Below are 23,468 nucleotides of genomic sequence, written 5' to 3' on the forward strand. Positions count from 1 at the left end.
ATCTGTTCTCTCTCATTGTAATATCTTAACTTGAATACCCTCACTGTAGTTGTATTTGGAGTTAAGCTCTTTAAGAAGGCAGGGCAGCCAGGCTTGACTGGTACAATATGTCTGAAGTGGAGGTGTTTTTGCATATACTCATACTTGGCTTAATTCCCCCCAGTAAAAGTTGATGTTCCTGGTGGTCAAATGAAATTACTTCTGACGATCACACAAGGCCTGTACAAAGCCTGCTCCACCCACCAAGTGTACTGTACAGGCTCTTCATTATCTCCTAGTACAAGCTGCATTCCAGAGAAATGACAGAAAATGCTCTGGTATAAATTTTGACCCCAGCTGCCCATACTCACAATGAGTGGAGATCAGCCCTAGCTCTTTAAAACTTCCAAGCATTGCATTGCCTGTCTGCCTTGTAATTCCTCTCGCAGCCATGCAGGAAGACCACAGTGGCCCCAGTTCAAGCTGCATTTGGATCTCAATCTTCCACCTAGGGCAGAACAAACCTGCTGAACGTCCGAAGCATGCGAAGAGCCGAATTTACAGGGGACAGATGGAGAAGTGCACAGGCCAGAGTGCAGCGGAGGAGCTGACCTGAGGAAAGGTAGGGCTCTGGGGACAACCCAGACAGCATGGGTTTTGTGGCTGATCCTACAAGCTTTGTGTGTCTGCAGGGCACGAGTCTCAGCAGCACACTCAGGTGAGGAGCCTGTAGAAGCTGGGCGCTCAATCAGTGCACTTCCAAGAGAAACCCAGAGCAACTCTGACACAGGGCTGGGTGAAGAAGGGGAAGATGTTCAGGCAGGTACCATGTTACACATTTCCCAAAATACCACTCCACAGCCCCCTTCCTTTCTTCTCTAAATGACAGAGGAACATACAAGCAGAGAAGAAGGTGCCTTTTTACGTAGCTGTTTTATTTAACAAATAGGTAGTGATAGTTGTAGACAAAAGCAAATACTAAAAGCCACCGTGACAGGGCAGGCCAAGCCCAGGGGGCTTCCAGCAGCATAAACCAATGCACTGTGAACAGAGAGAGGCTGAAAGAGTGCCTGAGATACAAACAGCATTCAGTAGTCTTGCAAGCAATCTGGTAAGTGATCATTTAGACTTGGAGGTTTTCGTGAATAAAATGGTAAAGTAAATCTACAGCACTGATGCCAATAATGCAGAACTACTGTTTTCCAGTTTGGAGAGTCCAGGTAAATTATTTGGTCACTTTCTGCAGAAAGAAGGAAGCTGTTGCTGTCTGAGAGGATTTGGCATAAATTACCTTGTGGGAATAGCAGAAGAAGCTCTTTTCAGAGTCTGACTTCCCTACTGATATTTTTTAAAGCAGAGCAAATACTTCTAAAAATGTGTCTTTCTTCTTTATGGTAGGACATTGGTCCACACCACACAAGTGAGGTAGCTGCCAGAATGTGTTGATACCAATTCAGGCAGTTTTCTCCTCTGGTTCTCTAATGCTTCATGTGCAGCAACACGTCAGTCACCTGCACGTTAAGAAAAATTTGGGATGCCATTTCTATACATGTTGCCCAAGATGTTCCTGGGCCCATCCCTTAGTGCAGAGGACCCAGAAGATGGTTCTTACCCCCCTCTACTATGAATGGCCAAATACAGTAACAAGCATAGAGGTACTTGTATGAAGAACTTTAAGATAAAAAGTTAGGAATTTTCCTCATTTTTTGGTCAAATGTCAGCTTACTGGCTTTGAGTGTGTTACTCTGGAGGATGCATTCTCCACATGCTCAGTGTGTATCCAGGCAGGACGGCAGCACAGTGGGCACAAAGTGTCCTTGTCCCCATACTTGGGACAAGGAGCAGGGGAATTTATTGTGGGGAAAGGCAAAGTGAGAGAAGGGTTATGTCTAGGGAAAGGTACCAAAATGTTGTAGGTGCTGCAAGCAACAAATGCAGAGGCTGAAAGGTGTTGGGGACCAAAGGCTCGGGAAGTTACAACACAGCAGCCAGTGTGCAATCCCCCCAGACAGGTCTGTGCCCCCCTCCTCCAGCAAAGCACCTTCTCTCTCATCAGTGCTATGTAAGCTGTTACAAGCATATGTACTCGAGGCAGTCAGCCCTTTGTGCTCTCTTTTACGTGGCTTTAAATGCTGCTAGAAGTATTTCTGTTGTTTATTGCTGCTCAATAAAGTTTTATCTTGTGAAAGTCATGATTTATTTACTCCATCTTGCAGAATAGACATGTGCGCTCTCCCACCTCAGCACCCCTTTACCAGATTCATAAAATGTGTTAACAATTCATTTAAAATTCATATACAAGCCAAGTACAGTTCCTTCACAAAGCTGCACCAAGTAATATAAAGCAGCACGCGCCCTGACATATGGCACACTGTCAACGTGTGCTCTTAAGGCCTCCCTCAGCTGTAAGTACTTCAGTGTGCTCTTGTAATTGCTCGTGTCCAGCCAGTCAAACAGCATCTTCCCATTTTCCAATTACTGTAGAGTTTTTGCTAATTTTCCCTCTCAGCTACCAAGAAAACACAGGCTGTGAGGATAGGTGGTTTAGAGAGAGACTGGTCAAAGTTTATCTTCAGCTTTAAAGTTTATTGACTGCCTGTTTAACAGGGGGCTTTCACCTGCCCAGACAAGACATGTCTCCTTGCTGGTCTGTGTGTGAGTTATGCAAGGAAAAAGGTAAGGTGAGAATCAAAATAAGAATTTCTATCCAGTGTACCCTTCTGGGAAAATCATCTTACTGGTAGCTCTTGTGACAGTCCTCATTCTGAAAGGTGCAGTTGCCATGTGGCTTCAGTCACCTTTTACTAATAGCTGTGAAACATCTCTGGTTCTTCCCTTTCCCTGGTATATTCAGTTTTCTTGCAGCAGACTCACTCACATCACTGTTATTTTCATTTCCCAGCACTGAAGAGCTGTGGCTGTGAACCTGACCCAAGCACATCTCCCCTCCAGGCTCCTCGCAGCAAGAAGCCCTGCTCCAGTCTGCGCCAGGAAAAGACAGCTATGAGGATGTAACCTTAGGCTTCAACATCCTCTGGTACCTCACAATGTTTGTGTAATTCCCAACTGAATGAGACTTGAGGGATCTGTGATGTCTCTGCAGCATGCTTTTTTCTTTCTATTCCTATTTTAATAGGGCCATGCACAGGGAAAGGCGTGTTGGGGATTCCAGAGAGAAATCTATTGGCAGTTCTGTGCTGGCCCAAATAGTAAAATAAAACGTTGGGGTGTGGACAGGTCCCAGGCATGTGCTTCAGGCCGTGGCTCTTCAAAAGAGCACCCAGCTGGGCGGCTCTGCTCTGTGTGAAGCTGGGCAGAGTCCTTGCTGCATTCCTCACGATGTTGCTACACACATTTGTGCAATATTTGGCTTATTTGTGCAACATAATTAATGAAACATGTCTCATTGGCACCAACATCCCTAGGGACCTAAAGCAAATGGGAGGCTTTGAAGCCTTAAAGGATCTTAAAAGCAGAAAATATTTACCACAAGTTTATTAAATCAAGCTTTACTGGTAATAAATTAGCAGCCTGTAGACATGCCTTTTTCTTGAGGATCTGACATTAATCTTCTAGAAAAATACAGTAATGATTTACAATTTTCATAACACCTTTCTTTCTTTCAGTTTCCAGGCATTTTGCTTCCAGAACTCCTACGTTTGTTCAGGTCTCCCTACGGTGAGTTTCCCGCAGAAAAGGGCAATGAGAGAGGGACCCTCATTCATGTGCTATTCTCAGGAAGTCCATGAGAGACATGAGCCTTACAGCATGCTTTATAGGTGCATGCGAGCAAAACCCCACACGTAATACTCATGTTATTCCTTTTCACGTAGCCACTGATCCATGACGCTGGAAGTATTTTAAAGACATTGACCCAGAGTCTCAGTAATGGAGCTGGGGGTGGCTGAAATGCCCATTCTGCTCCTACATCTGCAGTTTAGGTTATGTGATCTTACTGTGCTGTTTTAAACCCAGAAAACACTGGGGGGGTGTTTACAGATTTGCACATCTCTCACACTACGCCATTGTATGGTAAATTACATTGGAGCCTCTCCTGAGCTCATTAACAAAAGCCCATTGTGTGAGGGTGTTATATATCCCATGTGCTTAGCCTGGGACTTATACGTGTGTCATGAAAGTGTTGGTGAGCTCGCATGAGAACTGCTTTCTAGTATTTCTGTTTGGATTTTTAATGACATTTGTGCAGGTGCACAGCTTATAAAAGGAATCTTTTCTTAGTCCATGGAGTTGTTCCACAATTCAGCTGGAGCAACAGGCATTCTTAGCAAAGCTTGATTTTTAGTGGTGACCTCCAAAATTTTTGCTGCATCACTTAGAATTACTCATTTTTATTTATTAAGGGTGTGCTTGACTACCTTCCCATTAAATAGAGAATATTCTATATACAGCCAGGGGAGGGCTTGTCCAGTTCGACAAAAGCTAAATCAAGACCAGGCAATTGTACTCAAGGACACAAGCAGATGTGAATAAGCTTATCTTTTCAGTGTAATGCTGTTTTACAGTAATAGGTGATTAAGTTTTATTGCAAGATCAAACCTTCTGTGTTATGTAGTATATTCCTGGCTGTGTTTGACACAGCTTGATAACTGCTCAGAGGGATATCTGTGGCATCCGTGAGTGGGAGGTTAGGGGATGGTTGGCCTAGATGATCTTCGAGGTCTTTTACAACCTTAATGGTTCTATGATTCAAGCTTTCGTGACAGAAAGGGGTTGGTGACATGACTGGCCTAAACTCTTCTTGCCCAGTTACACCTTCCCCAGTTTTCCCCAGTACCCTTCCCAAGCTGGCTCTCCACCTTCTTTTTTTTTTTTTTTTTTTTTTTTACTGTTTAAGTTGGATCACATCCCTGAACTGGATCACAGACTGGTCACCCAAGAAGATGGACCAACACAAAAAGGACTGTGGTACAGAGAAGAGAAGTTAAAAAAAAAAAAAAAAAAAAAAAAAAAAAAAAAAAGTCAGAGGGATTCCTGGATTATTGGAAACCACAACAGCCTCAAAAGTCTCTGTAACATGAAACTGCAGATAAGGTTGGTCATAGCCCGTGACGTGCAGCTGACGGCTGAGCCCATGGGAGAAGAGCCTCCCAGCAGCATTGTGCAAGGGGCTGATACCGCATCCTCCTAAATCTTGGAGGGCTGAAGCTTATTTGTACAACAAACAAGGCTTGACTGGAGTTTACCGTGCAGAATTGTGCCTCTGTAACACAGTTCAGCTGTGTGTATATTTCATAGCAAAGAAAATATAGTGATGACTTCCACTGGGTTTCTTCATCAGTGGCCATTGCATTAATGCTAAATGTTTGTGTGACTTGTTTGGGTTAAAAGAAGTGCATTGGACAGGATTCTGAATAAATGTAAATTAGAAGTGACTCATTAAAATATTTGGAGTTACAGGCACAAACGGGATCAGAGTCAAGCCACTTGTCCTAGTTTCTGTCACACAAACACTAACCCTTTATAAATCATTAATTTCCAGACTGTTTATTATCCAGGGGAAGTAACAAAACAGTAGTATCACATAACACATCCTAAGAATGCCTTGTTCATTTTAAGAGCAAATAAAACTAAATAGCACCAAGTTGTTAGTGATTCAGCCTATGAGAACAAGCCGAAAGACAAAAAGGGGAGCTTAATGAGTCTGAGGCCACAAAATAAACAGGGGAACGGGTAAAAAAAAGAAAAAGAAAAATAGTACAAGAATGACTTCACATAGAGTATCTTCACATAGATATTATTTGTTTACTATCACATGGAAATTCCCTGCTCATTACATGGTGGTGCTTTCACTGGGGATGCCACAGCCATGCTATTGGAGTGTGAATGCTTTCCACAGCTGCTGTTACCCTTCATCAGCTTTCTCCACAGGCATAGAACAGAGTGGAGCCACCCTTTCAAAAAATAATAGTCGAAATTAATTACTCTGTCGAGAAAACAACCTTTGTGTTGTTTCATTTACTAGCCCCCTCTTCTAATGTGTTTGTCACATGTTGCCCAGAAGCTGCCCATGATGAGGAAATGACATTAGCACACAGCTGAGGATGAGGCAGGGAAAGTGAGCACCGTGTCTGTCCTCGCTAGGACTGTGCTGAAGTTCACGACTTGCCTTTCTATGGGGCAAGGGGACCTGCCTTGGCTGCAGGAGCCCACCCTGCCACGGGAGCCCACCCTGTGAAGGGAGCCCATCTGCCTGCGCCAGGCAGGCTGCTGAGTTTCCCAGCCATGCAACCTGCTTGAAAGCACAGGGATGGAGGTGCAAGTACGAAAGTGGGAGTTAGATAAAACAAGTTTTTTTCTCACCTATTTTGTATCGTTTCGATGGATAATGCTGACAGCTGAGGGTGCACAGCTATTTATTCCTTGCACTTTTGCTAATAGCAGCAACGCTAGACACCGTACTGCTTCAGTACCATCGAGCCTTGCTAGCACAGGCTGTATTGGCTTGTTGTCAATTTTGCTTAAATCCATTCCCAGTTTCACTAGTAAAAAGTCCTTTTCTAGCCAATATTACTGAGCTTATATTGAACTGGCTTTTTTGCTAGCCTTACTTGTCAGTAAAGTATCGTACTTCTAAAAGCGATGTTAGCAAAACCGTAATACAGGCCTCACAGATGATTTGGGTCCATATGTTATTTATTTTAATCTCTTAAGGTTCCAAAACACTATATATTTACAGTCACTCTTTAAAGTTATTGTTAGTTACAAAATATTAGAAACATAGTTTCATCTATAAAATGCGTGATTAATTTAATCTTTACCATACTATTTTGCATCATACAGGAAACATTTTAGCCTGATGAATACCATGGATGTATAATTAGTGCTTTATACAGTAAACTTGATTATAACTTACACTGTCCACCCTGGCTCCAAAAATCCTTGCAGATTTTAATTCAATTGCTGCACTTTATCTGGATGAAAGCATTTGAATTCAATTATTATTATTCTGCATGCATTTGTGCCTTTATATAGGTTAGATGTGGTAGTAGTTTTAAAACAAGTTTAGTGGAAGTCTCAAATTAGGCATTAGAGTCTATATTTAGGCATCTATCAGATTTTAAATGCTGACCATCTGATTTTCCTAGCTGAGGTTTGCCAAAGTCGGGGTTTAATGGGTATTGAGACTGGAAGATAAAATTAAAGGGAAACAAATTTTGAGGTGTTTCTGAATTTTGATGGGAATTAGGCACCTGCCCTGCCTGGACTATTGCGAATGCCACGTTACCTGCTTATCTGTACCTGCCAATGCTCAAATGCCTTTAAAATCTTGGCAGGATGCTTTGGATACCCACATAACAGTAAACCCATTAAAAATCTCCTTGCTCATTTGATTTCGTCTTTCCATGGCTGAGAAACTTTTAGACATTTTTGGCATCGAGACATCCCTTGAGGTAGCTCTGCCCTTTTTCATTTTAGCTGAAGAGAACTTCATGCTATAGCAAGTTTAAGACATTTTTAAAAATGGGACCCTCAAATTGGCCACGTACTCCTGTATTTAGGCATCTCCTGGGTTTAAACACTGGCCAAGGGGCCAGATCTGTGCAGGTTGGTGCCCTTGGCAAGGAGGAGGTGGAGGTGGTCGTGCAGCAGCCTGGGCGCTGGCTGCTGGAGGAAGCAGAGGCAGGCCATTCATTCTCCTATTACAGGCCATTCCTGTGTTTATACCATCTTGTTTAGCTTACTCCTAATGCACATCCTAAGACGTACCTCTAATACACATCCTAAGACATGTTTATGAAAATTCTTTATAAGCAAAATATTTTACTTCCATTGAGTAAGTTCAGATACAGAACAGCCTCAGTGCTGCGCCTGGTTCAACTGCACTCCTGCTCTCTCTCTCCCCGTGCATCTTTTCTTTGAAAATTCAGCCTTCAGCCCACCCACATTACCACAGCAAGACCCAATAATTGTAACATATGGATTCTCGGCCAATCTTGTTTTGTTCTCGCTAACACGTTTACAAGCAGTAATTATTCTTCAGAAGATTAAATACTGCTTAGGGCTGCAGAAGGTAAGTTGTTAGCTGGAGAACCAGCAACTAGATTTTGGATCCATTTTTGGTTTTAATTCTTTAAAGGCTTCTTCAGAGCAGATCCCATATCCTTTCGTGAAGCATGTATTCCCTAGGTGTGATCCTCAAATCAACAGCATCATTGAACTGGCTAAACATAAAGAATATGCCTTGGTCTGAAAAAGATTGTGAACGTTTACAAAACCGATTGACTCCATTTGTGGGTGCTCAGCACTTCTGAAAATCAGGCAAGAAGCTTTTAAAGATGAAACAATAGCCTGACTCCAGCAGGAAGGAAAATAATTTAAAATTTCAAGAGAGACACATAAAAAGGGGACATGACATTCAAGAGATATTTTATTATGTTAGACAGCAAATTCATAGGAAATGCTTTTTTCTGTGAAGTGATTTATAGTACTGTGGGACTCATGGCCACAGAGACAAGGATTTTAAAAGTTTCATGTGCAGACTGGATGACAGAACTATCTTTGTTTAACTGTAATTGCTAATAGCATTTCTGCAAGGGTTGTTTAACCTCAGGCTTCACAGCCTAATCTATACTCTGATTTTCAGGTCAAGATGAAACCTAATGTGGTGGCTGATTATCTTGCATCAACTTAATGCAAGGTCTTTTACACTGTCTGCTCTGAGCATCCACTGCTGTCCAGTATCAAGAGTGGTTATTGAACTAGATAGGGACCTCCCCCCTTTTAGTCCCACACAGCAATTTCTGCTGGTCTCAAATCAAGTGTTGGTGTTCAGACACAGCAGGGAAGGTACTGTGCAAATGCCCTGCAGAAGGATTCTGTCTGTAGGAGACAAGAGATGATGAGCACAGCAATATCGGGCTACTTAGATAAAAGTTTTCTGCCCTGCATGCTGTGATTTGTCCTTAAAGTCTCACTCCACACAGACCCGATGCCACATGCCCAAATCTCACATTCATCATCTCACGTTCAGGTGGGTGCCGCTTCCCACACTGGTGAACTCAGCTTTTCCTGCATTATTTATGGTTATTCTGTTTGGGGGAAGAAGAAAAAAAAAAAAAAGAAAAAGAAAAAACAAACAAACAAATATTTTACATCCTTTTTAAGCTCATAAATATTATAAATCAAAGGCAATTTGGCAAATCTGCTTTATAGCTAGGGACCTTGGATCTGCCCACTTAGTTAAACTCCGTCTTGCTGAGGCATCTTTCTATGTCCGACGAGTCTGTCACTTTGAGCCAATCGATCATGATGACGTGCTGTTCTTCCCCCGTGTCAGGGCACTTGTTTCTTTTTATTTACCCATTACTTCACTTCCTGCCATCTGGCTCCCCGGAGCTTTCTTTTCCTTATTTTTAATACCTGTTCCAAATTGTATTGCCACCATCTATTTGCCCACTGTGATCATCAGACTAAAAGCAGAAAGAGGCTGAAGCTCCTATTGCCATCAGCCCGAAATCTGATTTCCTGTGCCTTTTTTATTCATATATCATTGATAGTATCTGGAAAACTGAATATGCACTGGATTTGAATGAATACATCTCACATAATGGTGAGATAAACATAGCATTCTGCTTCATAGGTATTTGAAGAAAAAAATGTGCAGGTATTAGCTTCAATTTCCCAAAAAACTCCACAATAAGCCCTCTGAGATTTATAAAAATATATGAAATGTTCTTTTTACTTTCTGGGGGTTGTGACCTAAGGGTGACCCCACAGAGACCCCACATTTTCAAGATTTTCTTTGTTATCATGTGTTTTAAGATTACTTTACAGATCCACAGAATAAAGGCTTCTCATACAACCATTTGTTTCTCTAGGAACTCCAGTTCTAAATGAAACATCAAATATCGTGGGAGTTAGTAACCTGAAACCGAACAGCTCCTATCAAGAAACTGCTTGATACAACATTGAGTGCTCTGAATAGCAGTCATTCATTTTCAGAAGTGCCATCAGCTGAAGTGCCATGTAAAAGTCAAGTCCCCAAATTACAGAAATGTTCAGAAATATACCCTCAAGTATATTCAAACTTTTTCCCTCTTTTCTTGTGAATGCATGGATGGAGTTTCCACAACATTTTATAGATAACATAGAATTCCACATAAGGCTTGATTTAATAAAATCAGTGTTTCTTGAATGAATGTTGAAAGTAAGGAGCAAGGTGAGAGAGCAGCTGATGTCTGTTGGTGCTAGGGCCAGAGCTCAGCTGTTATGCATCATGCCACTTATTTTGGAGCCCATTTATACCCACACTCAGGCCCTAGAGGGTTCCTTACTAGGGACTATGCTGAAGGGTGGGTGAAGGTGCTTTTCTGTCGCTGCAGATGTGTCCCAAAAGGTCTGGAGATCACCTTCCTTAGGGATTTGTGAAGACTACACAGGTGATTTTATGGGTGTTTTTTTTGTTTTCCCCTCTTGTATTAGTAATGTGCTTTTGCTAGGTGAACTAGCAAGAAACAAAGTATGCTTCTGGTTTTCAGTGGTGCAAATTCAGCCCAGAGCTGTGCAGAGACTCGGGGGGGGGCTATAACACCCCTGGGAAAAGCAAACCTGGGGGCTGCACTATGGCATGTACGTGGGCTTCAGATGCTGTCGATCCTTTCTTTGTTTCACTAATTTTCAAATTCCTTGTGAGTTTTTACATAACACCTTATTTTGATGTCACTGCAGATAAATCTCTGTAGATATCTAAATATTCAAAAAGCTGTTTAACCCCAGGAACACCCTCAGTACTTCACTGCGAAAAGATAGAGCAGGCTATTAAAAAAAAAATGCGTGGGGGGGAGGGGGTAGCGCCCATACTATACAATTCCATGACTTGAGGTAAATCCACCCTAGCCCAGGAAACTGTATCCTGGGTTACTCACTCAGAGTATTTCTTCCTGAGAGGCTGGTTGTTTGTGTATGGCTGCCCCAGGCTATTGCAGCAAAATTCCTTGTGCTGAAGCAACTCCATTCATACAGGCAGGGCCTGAAATAATGTGCACCAGGGCTAACGCACAGCTGATCCTGCTCGGGGGAGCTGCAGATTTGCATCCCAACTGATCTGACTGCAGTCAGACACAGCCTTATCAATGGAATTGAAAATAGAGAGAAATTCTCAGCACTTATATACACCCTGGGCATCCAACAGACCTCTCTCCTTTCTCAGAGGGTTACAGAATGCATTAATTGAGCTTCAGAATGGCTTATAATTGCTGACTAATTTCCCTTTCCTAGAGGTGAAATTACATTAGTAGCAATAAAATAAAATCCTGCACGGCTTCCTCAGAAGTACTCCTGGATACGAGACCCAATCCTGTCCTGACTGCAGCCATGCTGGTGAGAACCTGCTAAAAGCGAGAGAATCTGATGGGAGTTTTTGTGGCTGGGTCCTTTCTGTGCTTGTTGATGCTTCCTGCCTTGCTACACCAGATCTGTCCCAGAGATGTGGCAGGATGCTGCAGCTCATACCTAGCCTACTCTAGCCCCACATGCTTCTCCTCCTCAGCTGCTGGACCCATGAGATTTTTTTTTGTTTGTTTTGGTGGTTGTGGTCTGAGGAAATAATCCAGCTGAGTTATGAACTCCTTACTGGCTATTTTTCAGCCAATGCAGCATAAAAAGAACAAAAGAGGTGGGAGCACTTAGCTATGCTGCTATTTAGGGCTGATACTAAATGTTACCAAGCTAAACTGGGAGGTTTTGGCTCGGTGAACAAGAAAACCCATCTAAAATCTTGTTGCCACCCAAGGGAGAAGGCTTTAGTCTTCTCCCATCTTTACTCTGTAGCTTCACCCTGAGAGAAAACACCAGGTCTCCTGACTGCATCTTTGTCCTCTTCTGTGTTTATACAGTCCTGAGCATACTGACTGCACAACATAGCAGAGGAAATGCAGGTGATAGACTGCTCGCTGCTTATTGTAGATAGCTGTGCCATTTCTGAGACCTGATGTGCCATGCCACATGCAGTTCCCTTCATTGCCTCATTTTGAGAGAAAGCCCTGCAAGTTGATGGTGCCTGATCAAGTCTTTCAACCCTTGGGCAGTTACAACTTTATACTTTCTTTGACAGCTGTAAGGATGATAAATATACATGCATTTCTTAAGATTATTTCAGGTCTCTGAAAGTCCAAGTTTTCTAATCTTTTGCTTTTCTCAAAATAATACTACATAAAGGATTATCTCCATCTTAAAACCTACCAGGAGGTCTATTGCTTCAGACTCAAAATTGCAACTTGAGAAGGACTGTAAGGAAACAAGTCTGCAAATGTATTTAGTATATGAAAAATGATTTTCTTAAAAACATACAAAATGTTCTTTCACCTAATTCTGTATTGATTCCTGTAGCATCATCTTTTTCTTTTTATTCTCTTAATGCATTTCTATTTCTCCCAAACACAAAAAACTGTTTCCTTTACAAAACAGAACAAAGAAGTTTTCCTTCCCAATCAGTAATTTTGTTTTCTTTTGTAATTGTAAAAAGAAACTCCTGAAAAATCAATATATCGTTGCCAAGTCATACACAATCAGGAATGGAGCAAGCTTAGTAAATAAAGGAAATTGCAATTTTTTCCCTCTCTTTGGTCAGCCTTTAGTACATTCAAGGTGACTGTCAATCTCTTCTGTGTTTCGGGTTTGTTCCTCCCTGCAAATTTAAAAGTTAATCTTGGAGATGAAAAGAAAAGTTTGAAAAGAATTGTTCTTGGAGTCAAAATTCCTGATGTCCTAAATTACAGCAACCCCCACCGAAGTGATTGGCTCCTTGAAGTAATCTGACCTCTCTCAATTAACTAGCACAGAGATAAAGATTGTTCATGCTAAAGTTGTCACATAACACCAGGCTTAGAAATTGGAAAATCTTAAGTAAAAGAAAGATACCTTTTCAGCTGTATCTGTAGTTTCAGCATATATCAATATTTGGATTTGGTTTACTCTCTTGATGTGCAAAATTGAGGGAATTTATGTAGTGAAACCTAACAAAAAGGACTTTTCAGTGAAAAAACATATTAATTAAAATGTAGAAGGAAGCACTTACTAGCTGAACATTTGCAAGCTGGGGTCTATGTTGCTTTTTCTAGGCAAAACTGTCACCTGCAAAATATATGCAGAGTTTTTGGAGCTCAGATGTGAACTGCTTACAAACCCAAGCGGGGGAGAAAAAGATGTTTTAACGAGTTGATTTGCACCTGCAATTAAACAGACACACAGGCTAGTCTAATTTACACTGAAACTTAATTGCAAGCATAAATCTTGTGTATACATGTGACATAAATAAAACCTCTCCTAGCTATTCATGATCTGTCACAAAAGAGCCAAGAGTACCATAGCTCTTTTTTTCATGGTTATAGGTCTTATTTTTGGATATGGAATTGCTTTAATGCATTTGTCATCTTCCCTGAAAATACCTAATTGTGGAGTGTCAAAAAATAAGTAAATCAGCAACCAATTTGTCTTGGAGTACCTCTAAACACGGTTGCTGCTAACAGTTAATCAGCAAAAGTATGGGGAAATACAGGCATGTGTGCTATAATTTATTAAATGTAATTCCAGCTTCTTTGAGCATCCTGCAAAGGTGCTCTGCTGCTTTTGCATATTTGTGGAGGGAGCCAGGATTGAGTGTTACAGGGAATGGTTGAAGGGATTATAGATTTGCTGAGGCTACTTTATCTTCTAAACAATATTTCATGTGTGGAAAGGCACTTTGAAACTCCTAGGGTGAGCAGCATATGACACTGGGTCAGCAGTCTTTACATGTGTGGCAACTTTTTGATGAAACCTAAAGGAGAAAGTATAAAAGGAAGCATCCAAAAACCAACAAGAAAGCAACCCAAGCTGGGTGTTTTCACCCAAGAATACCTCTTGCATAACAATTTATTTCTGTATGAGCTTGAATATTTCGAGGCTTTTGAGGAGCCTGGATAAGGAGATTGAGGCTAAGATGTAGAAGGCTCGAGAGACCTTAAGTCTGGACAACAATGGAGCACCATAGCCACCCTCTGAATAATGTTAATATCTTTATGGAGACTTGTATAGAAATAGGACTAGATACTTTGAGGGTCGAATTTTAATTTCAGTTTTGAGAAATGGCCAGTCAGTTAAGAGGCTGCAGATTTGTTTTGTTTCTCTTGCAAAATAAATTCTCTACGTTTTTCCTATTTGAATTGTGAGCCTGCTGTTATTCTGATAAGCCTGTTTATGGTGTGACCTACTTAACCAGAGCTCTGGTGGCTCAAGGTTCACAGTAGCGCAAAGACTAAAGGCCCCAAACAGGAAAAGATATCATATGAAAAAAAAAGTTTTCAAGCCTTTGTCCTTTACATGCTGCAAGGTGTCAAGCACTGAACCAGTGCAGAAACCATTGTTCAACCAACTGCTCTTTTCAAATGGAAATGTCTGCAAAAGCCATGTCAGCAAAAGGAATTCGTTGCTTAAACTGTGCCTCCTAGCTTATATCCTACAATAAAACCTGTGGCGTATTAGTCCATACTTAGAACTTGTTACTAGGTTTTAAAGCTCCTTTCAGGCACAGTTTTAGCCTAATCTGGCTGGATCACTAGCACGGGCAAGATTACGAAACTGCAAGGTTATGTTGCCTTTGACTTGCGAATGTATGTCAAAAGTCTGGTTTATAGTTTCCACCAACACAATTGTCTTTTAAATAATATCTTACTGCTGAAGGCTCTGCAATGGTACAGGACTAGCTACATCTACACAGGAAACAGGATCAAGGTTTTCCATAAGTCTGTTGATTTTTCAGCTTCCATGCTCTGAAGATATATTTCCTTTGAAGTGTCTCAAATAGGGTAGTATCCAATTATATTTGTAATCCCAATCTAATTCAATCAGAGACTCCAATTATAGCTGATCTGTCTTTTAATCTAGTTAAAGTCTGTAGAGTAGACTACACCTTAGCTAGCATAACAAAATTAAAATTCAAGCTGTTGAACACTTGTAATCAGGGATAACCAAGTTACAGCTGGAACTAGCTGAAAAGTGGGAGGCTTGCAAGGAAGAAGGGCTATTATAATTTAATGTCCAAACATTGCATCAATTTAACTTGAAGCTTGGCTGAGAGCTAGCTGCTAATTATGAAGGACTGTGAGAAGCACTTTTGGATGGAGACAGATACAACAAATATTTTAGCTTTGCCTAGTTTTCTTCCTCCACAAAGCTGCATCCTAGCTCCCCAATAGTGGGCCAAGGAGGTAATGCAGCACCACTTTCACAAGTGCATCACCTTGCAACTCTCTGGAGCAAGTGGCTTATCAGTTGCTTGGTATCTTACCTGCTTACTGTGAGGCCACAGCATGCCTGGAACAATTGGGCAGACACCCAGGTCTCAAATAAATCCACCCTCCTCTGCACACCTCCATTGAAAAGCCTGACCCGAAAATCCTCTGTGCAGTACAACCTGAGGGACAGCAGCTGACCTGACATATATGGACACACATGGTGATGGTGCAGCATTTACACTAGGAGAGGGAAAAGTCAGCACTAAGGGGCTTGTAGATACAGGAAGAGACACTGTACAAGAGCTGAAAGGGGAGCTTCACACAGGAACGTGGCTCTGCTGGCTAGTCCTGCTATATTGGTATAACTTCAGAAAATACATCCCTAGTTAATTAACCAGTGTTGAAAACAGCAGGTCCTAAACCAGTCTGATCAGCCAGTGTGAACGAGGTTACAATGAAACAACCGAGCTTCCTAGGCAGAAAAATATTAGAGTTTGTTTATTTGTAATTTATACCAGAATTGGCTGGCTGAAGTGACCTTGGCCAGCAAAAGAGCAAAGATATCCTATTGTGTTTAATCATACTTGGGGACAGCTATTAAACTTAATTAGTTCTGTCCCAAATCTCAGTTGCTCACTTTCAGTGTATTTATCTACCAATTCCAGTTCCCTTCTTTCATTTCTAAGGGTTGTACTTAAACTGCCTTGATGATGAATAAAGTCTGTTTCAGCCATTTTGGGAGATGATGCATGAACCATGTATGACCTAACACTAAAAAGTAATTTCCTTTGTTTGAAGAGAGAACTGAATAGCTATACTGGTGGTGGTGGTGGTTGTTGTTTTGTTTTTGTTTTTTTCTTAAAGTAGTGTTTGACAGAAGAAATGCTTTGCAGAAAGTGGCAGTTTATAATACTTTGGCCTGAGTTTTCTGATCTGACTTAAGAAAATACATATGCTGTAATTCTAAAATACAGTAATATAGACACATGGCTACACAGCATCTAAACGGAATATTCACTCTGGGCTTTAAATCTTGCTGATTTATTTTCTTGTGTAAGGAAATTCCAATGCAATTTTTATTTGTCCTATCTAAGCAGAGATACTGAATAATATCAAATGTTGAGTCTTATCTTCAGTGGGCTCATGGTTCACTGCCGTGCACTTCAACATCTGCATAATAGCCAGATCAAAACCAAAGAGTTGCTTGAAAGAGTGTTACTTGCAGCAGGCAGAACTCACTGCCATCTTCAAGACTTGCCCAAGAATCAATCTATAAGAAAGTTAGAATGAGGCAAAAGGGTGACATTCTTCCAAAGTTTACGCTCAGCACACAATCCATAAATTGTGAAAACAGTAAATTATTCAGATGTTCAAGAGTGATCACACTGTTATATCCCCTCCATTTTCCACCTTATATTCATAGTGTAAGAAGTAGAGTACTAAGCCTAATTGTGTTAGATATTTAATTCATCATTCTACATATAAGCTAACACTTCACAAGAGGTGCAATTCATAGATTTCTGTCCCATTTTCTTTTAGGCTGTCATTCAGATAGCTTGGTGTTGACTTCATTCTATTCATTGTTTTAAGTGTTAATGTTTAGCTGTTGTTTTTTTTTTTCTTCACCTTGTCTTCCAACCATAACAACCAAAACCAGGGTGCTTGTTTTTTTTGTCACTTTTTTTTTTTTAATAAAAGCTGAGTTATCAAAGACCAGATAGTACCTTCGGAACCTGCTAATGCTCTGAATCTCCACTAACAATTGGTTGTCAGCCCTTCATTAGGAATGGCATGAACCAAAGTCACCCACATGGAAACCAGCCAAATTTAGGACTAGGATATAACTGATGAAAGTAATGGAAAAAAAACTGCTGTAGAAATGGAATTAGGTCTACAACATCAAATACATACATTACTAATCATAGTCATAAAAGCAGAAAGTGAGAGGTAATTTTACTAAGTAGAAGATGTAGAAGATCCCTGCTAAGTGGTATTTTGACATCTGAAAATAATTCAATTTCGATCTTGGTGCTTCACTGACACGAACAGGAAATGCATAATTCTCTGAGCTGTTGTTTCAACCCTACCCTGCATAAACTCTCAGATGCCCAGCAGACTTTCTTGGCAACCCGCTAAGGGATCTCTTGAAACAAGGTCAACCCTTTGCCAAGACAGACAATGTGTTTCATGAGCCTTTCATAGAGTGCAGGGAGCTACTTTTTGGGAATCATAGAATCATTTAGGTTGGAAAAGACCTTTAAGATCAAGTCCAACCATTAACATAATGGCATGGCACAATGTATTGACAAATTATGAAGCGATACCACATGCAAATCTCACACAGTTATTCAAGATGGTACATGTAAGTGTACAGGGGAAGTCATCCTTATTAGTTACTTACTGAATAGTATTTAGCATTGCTGACAGATTAAATATTTTACAATCACATTTGGACATGGTTTGCTGTTCATTCAAAAAAATATACCTCATGATCAAACCCTATGGGGCTCAATTTGTAATTCTGAAGGAGACTTACCACTAAAAAATGCCAGCCCTGAGGCAGCTGTGATGGCCTGGACACGCGGTTAATCTGGGGCCCCCTTACAGTGCTGCCTGCATTCTCGCCTGTAAAAGGGACAATAATTAGACATTTCTGATGGCTCCATTACAGCTTAGTGTTAAAAAAAAAAAAAAAAAAAAGTTTGTGTACCTTGTCTGGAAGGAAATGATCTCACAGGATTCCTGTTACTATCTGGGATGTATCATTGGGTCATGAAATTCAATGAAGGCAGCACCACAATGACAAGTTACGCTTACCTCTGATCTTAGTGTTTATTCAGAAACAACTAGGTGTTTGCAAATTAATAAATATTGCAGAGTGGGGGACTGCTATTCACTTAACACACAGCTAATCCATTCCTTAAAATATTTGGTTTGTATTCTTGGGCAGAGGTGTATCCCTCACTCTCCAGATTGCATCTGCCGTCTAATACAAGATATTACACTAGGATGCTTCTCATGCTGTGAGAAATAGAGCTGATAGTGTTTACTCTTGCCTAGATGAAACGCTTGGGCATTTTAACAAACATCCACAGATTTGTTTGTTTACCTGCCTATCCCACATGCCTTTCATTCCTCCGGGCTGGGGAGCCAGTTGGTGACTCTTTCAAGAAGTTACAATTCCTACGTCATTCCTCAGCTTACTTGGGACACATAACTTCCAATCAAGCTGCTTCCTGCATCTTCAGTGAGACACATCTTTCATAAAACTCGTTTTAGATGTAACAGCACAGAACCCATGGGAATCAGCAGTCCATTAGCTGCATTAGGAGGACTATTATGAAGGTGGTACTTCTGTTGTGTTTATAAAATGTTTTAGAATTGTCAGCATGGTAAGCCTGAGTAGGAGAAACTGTTTACAAGTAAGGAGGGAGGGTAACTATGAATACATCTTACACACACACCATTGTGCTTCTTTCTCCTTTACCTTCCCACGCTCTAATGGAGGTGTGAAGATTTCACCACCTCCAAACTCCTCATCCCCTCTTCAGCCCCATCATCCGTGTCTAAATATTGTTCCTAAAACATAATGCAAAATAATGTAATATCTTCAGGGAAATCCCAGCTAATGGAGCTGGAGTAGACACTGGGAATGGGGGCAATCAGATGGTTACGCAGAATCACAACAACTAAAACAACAGGGTTTGTTCCCATCTTTAACATGAGCATTAAAATAGTGTGAACATTGGCTCACATTTAACAACTTGTTATTAGTGAATAAGTGTTCTCTGATGCTGTTACCTGGAGGCTACATTTAGTGTACAGAAAATATGAATCTCTCTTAATACCCTGGTAGCAGCTTTCATGACTTTTACTTAGTGTTTTAGCTCTTAAATGTCAGTAACGTCAGTGCCTGGATCCTTTTAGGATATTCAAAAGATTTGGCCTCACAGATTTTAGCCCTGTGCTTGAGAAACTGGAAGCAAATTCAGGAGTTCCTAAATTTAGCTTAAAGTTTCTTCATTAACAGGTGTACCCTTTAATTATTCTGCCCTGCAAATACATATAAGGTATTGCTCTAGTGAGGGTAGTTGTATTAATTCCTGTGCAGAAAGTACTTAAGCTGTGTACAGTGCCTGTATTAATAAGAGCCATGCTAATTGGCCTGATAGGTCAATACGTAAGCTGTCCCTGTGCAGCAGGCTAAGGAAGCCTCTTTCTAAAGCTTTCTCCTCCATCATTCTCCTGTTCCTTGGTGTTTCACCTGCTCAGTCTGTGATGTGTTTGGGTGGCTGGTGCCAGCACATGTGTGCAGACTTGGAGCTACAAATTGGGTGGTGGGTCAGCAGTGCTAACATGCTGCCTCGTTGCTGGCTGCCATGCAGGTAAGGGTTGAACCACAGCCCTCTCTTTCAGTGAAGACATAATGTGCATCTTTCCTCCCTGTTTAGATGCTGATCGTCACATGGTTTCCAAGAACTCGTGTTTTTTGAAACTGCTATCCTGCTGTCAGGTTGGACAGAAACAGGCAGCAGGCTCAAGACTCATTTGAAAGATGGATGGATAGACTGACCGTGGAAAGACTTAATGCTTATTTTGTTATAAAGCAGGAGAAGAAAAAAAAAAAAAAAAGTCCTTTAATTATCAGAGTTATTGCGGTATAAAAACTGTCTCAGGAGTGTGTCTCCTGACTTTGGATTCAAGTGAAGTCTAGTTTGGGAGTCAAAAATAGTTACCAACATGGAATTTAACATACTTATTAACCAGTTCTGAATTCGAATGCCTGGGACTCAACATTCAATCCTGATTAACTGGCACAACAATGAACATTAATTACCCTGATCTACATTAGTTACAGAGCTATGGTCAACTTCATATCAGCAAACTTGAGGCTTCCTAAACACGTCTAACAGGTAACATTCAACTCACCTTCCATGTAGTAGAGATAAGCCCTGAAAGCCTGCAGTAAGGTGTGGTGGGAAGAATACAGGAGGAAAGTGAACTGGTGTGCCTCAGAGTATGTCAAGGCTTGTTTTCCCTACCTCTCAAAGCTATTAAAAAAAAAAAAAAAAAAAAAAAAAAGTAAGTAACCTGTAGCAGCACAGCTTTTTAGAAAAGGACATATTTGTATTTAAATTCTAAATTTAGAAAGAAAGATTACATTGTAAATGTGTACATCCTTCCCAGAAATAAATTGAACTGATCAGAATAGGATCAGCACAGGATTTAAGAAAATACTTTTTACCTTGGTGGGAGTTAGTGTGTGTGTATGGAGATATATACACACGTATATATGCCAACATGTATACATAAATGTATGTATCACCACTTGTCAGATCTGCCACAGTCCTAATCATTTGGCAGTGACATTCCTGAAGAGAGGAATTTCCAGGGCTGGGCAGAGCCGTGGTTGCTGCCGCTGGAAGCAGTTTCTTGTGGCAATGAATTCCACGTGCTCATAATGCACAGCATTAAAAAAGATTCCTTTTATCAGCCTCGAGGGTGGGGCTGGGCTGCTGTTGGAAGTATGCCTATCACAGATGATGCCTCAGCTCTGTTGGTGGTAGAAGATTGTTCCTCTGGACTTTTCTTAAAAAAATAAATAAATGTCAAGCCAGAAAAGGAAGCCTGCTATTTTTCAAATCCAGAAGCTGTAATCATGCTAATCCATATGATCGTACTAAAGCCAAGTTACATGCCTTTTGCATATGATGTAATCATGCAGAACAGCCTATTTATAATCACTGCTAGCTGGAGGTACCTTCTGAGAAAAGTTTTTTGGTCACATTTCCCCTCTTCCTGTATTTTCCAGTCAGTTATGCTTTCTCCTACTTAAATACAGCAATGTGCATTGCTTCTTTATTTTTCATGTTAATGCTTTCCAACACGCCTTCTGCTCTCAGTGTGATAGAGCCATACCAACTGAAATCCCAGTACTCTGAAATCAATACCAAAACTTCCATTGATTTCATATAATATATTCTTTTAAATTCAGTACAAATTCTCCACATGAGATGCTTATTTTAAATATGGATCTACTGTACAGGGCTGTCTGTCTCAGCTTGATACATAAAACAGCATGTTTAATAAATTCGCTGGTGTGGGCTGGCAGCATTATGTGTAATAAATGAAAATCTGTTGGTTATACTGAGCATATCAAGTGTAAAAGGAGAAAATTCATCAATGTAAATACCTATCTGTGGATCAATTGCTATCAATCTTGTTTAACAGTCTATTTCCTCAGGACACACTTTGGAAACAAAGAGCATTTCAAACTGCTGGTTAAACAAACAAATATATAGAAGCTCTTTGGGAAACATGAGGGTGGAGTAATCATCAGATAAAAATGGTCGGAGTAATTTTAAATACCTGTTAATCTCTTCTATTTTATATTAGTAAACACAAAGTTTCTGATGGAACATGTCCATTCAGAGTACCCCATCAAGAGTAGGGGTTTCTGAGTCAATGATCTGCTTGCAGAGGAAATGGCAAGAAAAGCAGCCTAAAAACCAAAATTTGTTCCCTGACCTCCATGTTCAGTAATTGTCCAAGGAGGAGGGCAATATCTTCTGCTCTGCAAGAATTTTTCTAAGATTTGTATTATCCTTGGCTAAATAGAACCCCTTAAGACACACTATAAAAACAAAACCCCAAGAGGATATATAACTAATGAGATCATGATGCACTGTTTACCTTGCTCTACAACGCTAAGATCTTTTCATGGCTGTCATGTACAAACTACAGCTCCCCCCTCCTGAAGCATCACCAAAAAAAGTCAAACCTGAACTATACCACAGGCACTTGGCATGACTGCGTTCACAGGCACAAACTTCATGATATAATAAATGTACAAAATGCAGGTTTTTTAAAGTTAAAAATGCTGATGAATTAACCAGTAAAATGAGACTGTAGTATTGTGCAATCGTGTCTGTGGCAACTGCATGGCCTTGTTATGTACTATTGTTTCCTCCCAACCTTTGTGCTGTCTACCCAGATTCAGGTTTTCCACCCTAAATCACCCTCCTGACACACACACAAAATAATCTATAGATCCATGCGTGGATGTTTGCCCTCATAACAGCTCTACAGCTGCAGAAATACCATCCTCATTTTACAAGAGGGAAACTGAGGCACAGACCCTAGCAAAATGTGAGCACACCGGCAAGTGCAGGTCGAGTCCGACTTTGAACCTAAATCTGAATTCACCACAAAATCACCTCTCAGCCAAACCAATCTCACCAAAAAATCCCTGTAGAGGATTCAATAGGAAAACAAAAGAAATCAAGTCTCCCCCCCTCCCGGTTTTGCAATCCCCATCTCCAAATGCTTAAGGAGCCTCACACTTTTGCTTGTGCAATGTCCAGCTGGCTTCAGTGGGAATCGGAGGGGTGGAGGTGACTGCTCTGTAACTCTCTGGGGCTTTGCAGCAAAGTAAATCTGAGGCTCAGCAAAGTGGGGTGCAGCAAGCCGACGGAACCACAGGGACTGTGCCCCCAGCGTGCCACCAAACGCCAGGGGCCACCCAGATGGCTCTCGTGGGGAGCATTTAATCGGGCATTTTTACGTGGAATCAGACAAGTTGGAAATGACCCACCGTGTGCTGACCCAACCAATTTGGCTCCCGTCGTCACTTTCAAAGCACAATTTTCTCACTTGCATCAAGTTTTTTTTCGCGTGAATCTTTTCCATGACTAACGTTTTTTATTTGCTTTTCAAAATACTATCGGCTCACTTTTGTCGGCTTCCCAGAAAGTGAGACTTAAGAGCAGGTTTTGCACAAACGCCGGCTGCAGCCGTCTGTAAAGCCCCTAACTTGCCACGTCGGGAGCCCGGCTTCGCCCCCCCCCGGGACAATCGGGGCTCTTTCCTTTCCCACCTTATCTCCCGCTTTGGGATTAGCATTGTCCCGGGTTTCTGCTCGCTTTAGGGAGAAACCCCAAATCTCCCAAAGCACACTATAAAAAGTGCAGGTGAGATAACAAAGGTATTGTCCCTCGGCAGCCCGCCGGCTCGCTTGTTTACTCGGGGGGCCGGATCCTGCCCCTTCCCCGCAGCTCGGGGGGGGCTGCCCCGGCCCCCGGCAGGGCGCACGCCTTTGTCAGCCGGGCCGGGCCGAGCCGAGCCGAGCCGTGCCGGGACTACATCGCCCAGCGTGCCCCGCTGCGCCCTGATCAATGGACCTTATTTGAATAATCTGTGAGCCCTTGGACTCAGGCCAATCAGCTGTCAGGGACCCATGATAAATCGCAATGCATT

The 23,468-nt window shown here is 41.3% G+C and overlaps 3 long non-coding RNA genes across 8 annotated transcripts in view; 2 read left to right on the plus strand and 1 right to left on the minus strand.

The window, feature by feature from the left end:
• LOC311445561 overlaps positions 1 to 4,552 on the plus strand; it is an 81,825-nt gene extending 77,273 nt beyond the window's left edge. For 3 of the 4 annotated variants that reach the window (XR_014698508.1, XR_014698509.1, XR_014698510.1), the window contains 3 exons: positions 429 to 601; positions 2,882 to 3,016; positions 3,606 to 4,552. This is a non-coding gene — a long non-coding RNA (uncharacterized lncRNA). The remainder of the gene's footprint in view (positions 1 to 428; positions 602 to 2,881; positions 3,017 to 3,605) is intronic. The other variant, XR_014698511.1, reaches the window with a different exon arrangement.
• Positions 4,553 to 8,355: 3,803 nt separating this feature from the next.
• On the minus strand, positions 8,356 to 23,302 carry LOC311445984. 2 transcript variants are annotated; one of them, XR_014698700.1, is made up of 4 exons: positions 22,554 to 23,302; positions 20,142 to 20,263; positions 17,749 to 17,837; positions 8,356 to 9,029 (listed from the first exon to the last, which is right to left on the minus strand). It is a non-coding gene; the product is annotated as an uncharacterized lncRNA (long non-coding RNA). The 2 variants fall into 2 exon arrangements; XR_014698701.1 differs by lacking the exon at positions 8,356 to 9,029 and adding an exon at positions 15,772 to 16,482.
• Positions 10,183 to 20,248, plus strand: LOC311445985. 2 transcript variants are annotated; one of them, XR_014698702.1, is made up of 3 exons: positions 10,183 to 10,379; positions 11,218 to 11,319; positions 11,835 to 13,088. It is a non-coding gene; the product is annotated as an uncharacterized lncRNA (long non-coding RNA). The 2 variants fall into 2 exon arrangements; XR_014698703.1 differs by lacking the exon at positions 11,835 to 13,088 and adding an exon at positions 19,664 to 20,248 and having other exon boundaries at positions 10,193 to 10,379.
• Positions 23,303 to 23,468: the final 166 nt, after the last annotated feature.

This window comes from Aythya ferina, assembly GCF_964211825.1.
Source record: "Aythya ferina genome assembly, chromosome: 16".
Taxonomy (NCBI): Eukaryota; Metazoa; Chordata; class Aves; order Anseriformes; family Anatidae; genus Aythya; species Aythya ferina.